Raw genomic sequence first — 7,059 nt, 5'->3', positions numbered from 1 at the left:
GACGCAAGAGTTGCAACTATGGCAGCTGAGAAGGCCATTCTTTGTGTTCTTTTTGAGGAATTTCCGGGCCATGATGAAATCGATATATATACGTGTTTAACACTGCAAAATACATGCAATCACTGCCCTTGCCGTCCAGAATAAAAGACAACATCCCAATCCCATTTAATGAACCTTTTTTTATCTCCAGGTAATTTTATTTTATTTTGTTTCTAGTTCTTACTTTTTAATAGCTTGTATTTTCTTTCTCATTTTTATGTAAAGCACTTAATTACCATATATGAATTTTGCCTTGCAATGAAGCTAAAATATAAATAAGTACATCATCATGTGGATATATATACTGTATTTTTTTTTTTTTTTACGACAATCATGTCTTCTAATATCTTCAATTGTTTCATAGCCTATACATACTGAGCTGCAGTGGATTTGTAAACATCTTTACTTGGACCCATTCTGTGAGCTGTCTCTTTAATACCGCGTGGTTTATATACATGCTGCTGCTGATTGGGCTGACATTTTTGACACACCCACCAAACGAGATAAAACGCATCTAAAAACCTGTTGCACACCGTTGCTCACCGTTTCCAGCTAAACATGACGTTCAACCGGAAACCGTAGCAAAACGTTGCGCACCGGTTTGAGCTTTGAACGTGCCCCAGTTCTTTCTGTTTTCTCGAAAATGATTGGCTGAGAGCCTTTCCAGCTGTGCAATATTTTCCCAGTATCAGCACATAAAACCGTTTCACCGTTTGTATCACTCCACTTGCGACGACTGTCATGGAGGTCGAGCAAATTCACCATATATTTTTATTTTTATTTTTACAAATATACTGTTGTTGTGTCATGGAATGTAGTTTTAAGAATTTTTAGGCGAGAATGTAGTTATTTAGACCTTAAATATGACTCGTATATAAACATAGCGCTTGTTTTACAATTTGTATAGAATCTTTTGCGGATGTGAGCCGTTCAGCGCTCGCGTACCCGCAGAGAACAGCTTCTTCTCGGCCAGTCCTTCAGGAATTTGCCACTGGCTCTTATGTAGAAAGTGGTTAAACATGATATATAATTCATTTGGGGTATATCAAATGGGCAATCTTTGGTCGTATTAATCTATTACCTGTTCCAGAGCAAATTGATTTGGCTAAGTTTGGCATCATTTCATAACTTTATATTTGTATTTAACTGAAATCCTGTAGGCTACTATAAAGCTGCTTTTGGACTTTTGACTGAACTGTTTGCTTGTGTTAATTTCCTATTGTACAATCTTCTTATTCTTTTATAATGGCTAATATTGTTTATTTAAATATTATTAAGTAACTATTAGCAATATTGGTATTGAGAAAGGGTCCGTTTGTGATTGATTTCGAACTTCAGTTACATTATTACACCATTAGATGGCAGCAAAGAGTGTCTTTATGAGTGAGTAGCAAAGACTTTTATATTGAAATGGAAAGAATCAAGGAAACAAGGACTTTGTTTTCACTTTAAACAACTCCTTACAAATGCACTAACTAGCAGTCATGGGAAACACCTTTAACCGTTAAAAGGACAAAGATATCACTTTCCTCAGTGGACATTCAAACGGATTTTGTGATTATGAATATAAGATTGAACAGAAGAACATCATCTAGATGCAGGTAATTTAGTCGATCTCTCTCTCATAATACTCCCTACATAATACAACAATCTTCAATGAAGTGACTCAGTATATAAAGTGCAGTTCATCAGAAACCACTGTCAAACCATGCAGCTTTCTGTTGGTTAATGCAGCAAATTTGCTACAAACTTGAACCAGTTTTGAAATCTGGGGATATCTCTGCCCTCAGGCTAACATCGATCGCATTCTTATTGAGAATACTTTATTTCTTCTGCAATAAATGAGACAGCAACTTAAGTGTCTACATCATTCTTCATAGGCAGCAACTGGTCACACTTTACATAAGAATGATTTTACAAATGCTTTACAAATTCATTGTACTACTATTTAATGAATGAGACCAATGATGCACATGAGCGGCTCTACCAACACAGTTGATTCCTACTGAGTTTTAGATTAGTTTAGATTAACTTTATTGTCCATTCTGTTGGTCACAGAGCGGAAATTTGTCTTCGACACTGCTGTCATACATACATGCATACATCCACAGAAGTACTTAACAACACAACACACTTTGACCACACAAACACAGAATTAAACAGAATTAAACTATCCATATCATTCCTTATATAGCTATTTCTAAACTTCCCACATTAATAATAATAAAACAAAAAAATAATAAAAAATCATCTAAACAATCAGTTAAAAAGTGCATTTGGGAAAAACTTATTTCTTCTGGCCAAAGTAATTTTGAGCATTTCAAAAGTAGAGTGAAGGGGTCTTTAATATGGTGGTTTTCCCCCATAAAACGATTCAATTAGTCCTGTATTGTGTTGTTTATGCCCAGTGATCTTATTTGCCTGATTGGCCATTTGTGATTTTTTTCCTTCTTTTGTTTAACTGTGAGATTATTGTACCATGAAACAATATTATATGTGAGGATACTCTCAATCATTGACCTTTAAACCATAGTTAGAGTATGTGTGCTAATGTTAAAACTCCTCAATTCTAAGAAGACCAATATGCTGTTTTATGTGAGCATGTTTCTAAGCTAATGAAATATGACATGTCACTATATTCCAATGATATTTGTCAGAGCTGACTGAAATATACGTTGTATTTATAGATTATACTTTGAAAATGACATTACTATTTAAAAAATTTAGTCACTACGTGTTCTGGGATTACCTTATCTCCATCTGTGAATGTTACATCCAGCGCTGCCTATACTATTTTTGGAATAGCATTGGGACTTGCATTGGGAGAGAGAGCTTATAAATGTTGCAGATCACTAGGTTTTTGGAACAGAGCAAATGCCTTTGTTTGTCTTTTAATTTGAGAAGGCCACCACTGGATGAGAGATCTGGAATAGATGGTCCACAAGAGACTGTGTTCTGAAAAAGAAAGAAAAGACAACAAATGAACGACACATTTCAGACAAAGCTACAATATATTACAATACACATAATACACATAATACACACTATACACAAGTGTTGTTTTTTTTGTCTGAGATAAATTTGTTTTGCAGCACACACATGTATGTCTGTCTGTTTGTTAGGTCTTTCAGTCGTGTTTTGATTCTGTCACATGTGCCTTCGTCTTAGTTTCCCGCCACTTGTCTGTTTCCTAGGTTACCCTCCTGTTCAGCTGTGTTTAGTTAATTATCTCGTTTCTGTTCACTACTTAAGTTACACCCTCACCTTCAGTCTTTGTCTAGTCACTGTTATGTTACCGGTTATGTTGGAATGTGTTTCCCTGCCTTGTTGTTTGTTCCTGAGTACCATTATTAAAGTTTATATTTGGATCTTCTGAGTCTTCAGCCTGTCCCTGTGCACACCCAACCGTTACAGCGCGTGAAAACAGTTTTTAAAATGCTTTTTTCCCCCTCTATAGACATGATGATTTTTATACTGTACAAACTGTATAAATTCTATCCGCTTACACTATCCCGACCACTAAACCTACACATCACACCAAACTTTCACAAAACATCACTTTGATTTATACACTGTTTTCCTTATGGGGACCAAAAATGTTTTAAGCACATGGAATACTATGATCCACAAAACATACTATTTATTTATACAATTCATCAAAGTTTCATCCAATTATTCAGCTATTGTTTTTATAATAATATTATGGCTCACTTACAGCTGCTTTACTGTTTTTATAAAGTAAAGATAATAAGATAAATTCATGTTGGTGTTGGTGACCTTTTTCAAATGATTAATTACTATTTGAACCATTATTTTCCATTCATCCATCTATCATCCATCTATCATCCATCCATTGCCTCTTCAGGCAAATACCTCCTATGTACACTACCATTTCAAAAGTAATACCTATCCCTCTCTCCCTCCCTCTCTCCCTCCCTCATCCATCCATCCATTGCCTCTTCAGGCAAATACCTCCTATGTACACTATCATTTCAAAAGTAATACCTACCCCTTAATCCCTCCCTACATCTCTCATCCACCCATCCATCCATTGCCTCTTCAGGCAAATACCTCATACATACACTATCATTTAAAAAATAATACCTATCCCTCCATCTCTCATCCATCCTTCCACACATCCATCCATCCATCCATCCATCCATCCATCCATCCATCCATCCATCCATCCATCCATCCATCCATCCATCCATCCATCCATCCATCCATCCATCCATCCATCCATCCATCCATCCATCCATCCATCCATCCATCCATCCATCCATTGCCTCTTCAGGCAAATACCTCCTACTGTATGTACACTACCATTTCAAAAGTTATATCCATCCCACCCTCCATCCCTCCGGCTCTCCATCTCTCATCCATCCACCCATCCATCCATTGCCTCTTCTGGCAAATACCTCCTATGTACACTACCATTTCAAAAGTTATACCCCTCCCCCCTCCCTCTCTCCCTCCATCCATCTGGAGTCAGTTAGTTTTTTTTAAACTCATGCTCACCAAGGCTGCATTTATTTGATCAAAAATACAGTAAAAACTAAAATATATTTTATAAATTACAAAATGTTGTTACAATTTAAAATATTTGCTTTCTATTTGAATATATTTTAAAGTGTAATTTATTCATGTGATGTCAAAGCTGAATTTTCAGCATCATTACTCCGGTCTTCAATGTCACATGATCCTTCAAAAATCATTCTGATTTGATGATTTGATGCTCAAGAAACATGTCTTATTATTATCAATGTCGCAAATTGTTGTGCTTAATAATATTTTTTGTGGAAACCGGGAATCTTTTTTTCAGGATTCTTTGACGTATAAAAAGTTCAAAAGAACAGCATTTATTTGAAACATAATTTTTTTATGTCACTTATGATCAATTCTTGATCATCCTTGCATAATAAAAGTATAATTTTTTTTCTTAAAAAAACTTAAAAAAATAACTAAATACTGGCCCCAAATTTTTGCAAAGAAATATAAATATAACAAATATAAATTCATCTTCCTGGGTATACTTACAAACAAACATTCGAATACACATGCCACACATGGCAACGACGCTGGCGATGTTGAGAGCTCGGCCGCACTCTGGACTCATCAGACAGTTCTTGGTTTTCATGCAGCACCTGCAGCAGCTGCTCTGCGTCTTATCAGCAGAGTGGCTTTGATTAGTGTTGCTCGTGTGCTGCTGGGTAACAACTTCTTCATAAGACGGTGGTGGTTTCATGTGACCCTCTTCCATGGCTAGTCTCCTGAATCTGGCCTGAGGGAGGATGAGATGGTTACGCTGGGACACGCTGAGAATCAATCGATGGTAATTACGTTCCAGTATCTGAGAGCATCGTTTCATTGTCATTAACTGATATGGAAATCAATCGATGCTCTATGGATATCGCAAGCTTTATCTGAATGCTATTGACGCATTGCTCCACGGAAAACTCCCAAGTTTGGAAAGATGTTTTGAACCTGTAATGACAATTAGCTACGAACGTGATGGTGCTTGCCTGGTGTTTTACATTCAGTGATAACTTAAATGGGTACAACGTGTTGAGATGAATGTGTCAGTATTAAGCTCAGCCCTGAGGCTCAAGGGCAAAATGCCAGCACAATCATTACAAAACAAGCATTGAGTTCCTCCTAGTCATCTGTTTCTCTTTCACAGACTCAAAGCTTAGCGCTTCTAAAGATGTTAAACAGAGGGCACTTTTATTACACCAAACTTTTCACACACAAAAAATCAGTTCCAATCAAATAAATGTACCCAAGGACAAGGCTGCGAGCAACGGATTTGTTTCAGATGACTCAAATTATCAGAGAACTGCCATTTTCAATTCAATGTACCTTTTTCAAGTGCCTTTCAGACGTTTCGAATCCTCTTTTTTTCTTTAATCTTCCTTTTGTCTTTCAGTCCCACTGCTGTTTTTTTTTCATGAAATTGAGAAGAAATTAAAATCCTCAATCACTGCACTGCCACAAAAAGAGAAAAGAGCATAGAAACGACATTGCTTCTCAGACTGTTTACCCCGTTTGTTCCTGCTGTCCTCTTTTCGTCTTTTAAAAAAGTAAATGTTAATAAGTTAATTCAGAATTACCTAAGTTGTCTTTCTCCTGATGTTGACAGGGCTGGTCTGACGTGCACATGGGTGGATTCTTACATATACTGCACCTCTGTGACGGCATGTTCCACAGGGCGTGAAAATCAAGTTTTTCCTGCCTGTTCTCTGAGAGTCAGTCATACCATGTTAAGCTAAAAAAAAAATTTGTGAAACTTCTGAATTGTTTTCACTTCTGAACCACTTTTTTTCAGGATTACGTGATGAACAGAAAGTGTAAAGAACCATATTTATTTGAAATAAAAATCTTTTGTTAGTTCCTTGAATCTGATTTTCACTTTTAGGAGTGATGCTATTTTTACTGCCTGTCATCTGAGAGTCAGTCATTCCAGAGATTTTTTTTCCACGAGTGCACAAGCATTTTCACTTTTTATTGTATCCTCTATATACATTTCACAGATGACACAAAATAATTCACAGAATCAATTGTATTTGGTGCTACAATATACAGTATTCAGTGTGCAGTACAAATGCACATAACAATATATTACATTCTTCTTTTAGATGAATACAATCGGAGTTATATTTAAAAATGCCCTGGCTCTTCCAAGCTTTATAATGGCAGTGAATGGCAGCCCAAAATTTGAAGACAAAAAAAGTGTACCCATCCATTATAAAATTAATCCACACGGCTCCGGGGGGTTAATAAAGGCCTTCTGAAGCGAACTGATGGGTTTTCGTAAGAAAAATATCCATATTTAACACGTTATAATGTAAAATATCTAGCTTCGGGCAGACGGCCTTCCGGATTCAACTTACAAAGAAAGTGTAACGCCTCTCGCAGTTCAAAATGCTAACTAAGCTTTTTTAACGCTACATCCGACGTCATCGTCACGCCAGTTATGCTTTTTTCGGAAGTTGAACGCGGAAGGTGGTCCACTGGAAGCTA

At 36.5% G+C, this 7,059-nt stretch overlaps 1 long non-coding RNA gene across 2 annotated transcripts; it reads right to left on the bottom strand.

The window, feature by feature from the left end:
• Positions 1–212: 212 nt before the first annotated feature.
• On the bottom strand, positions 213–6,225 carry LOC307127624. Of its 2 annotated transcripts, none has more exons than XR_013816666.1 (4): positions 6,150–6,187; positions 5,899–6,024; positions 5,077–5,320; positions 213–2,994 (listed from the first exon to the last, which is right to left on the bottom strand). It is a non-coding gene; the product is annotated as an uncharacterized lncRNA (long non-coding RNA). The 2 variants fall into 2 exon arrangements; XR_013816665.1 differs by having other exon boundaries at positions 365–2,994; positions 5,899–5,973; positions 6,150–6,225.
• Between the last annotated feature and the right edge of the window lie 834 nt (positions 6,226–7,059).

This window comes from Gobio gobio (assembly GCF_949357685.1).
Source record: "Gobio gobio genome assembly, chromosome: 1".
Taxonomy (NCBI): Eukaryota; Metazoa; Chordata; class Actinopteri; order Cypriniformes; family Gobionidae; genus Gobio; species Gobio gobio.
The sequence above is the reverse complement of the archived record's forward strand: the minus strand, read 5'-3'. Positions and strand labels throughout refer to the sequence as shown.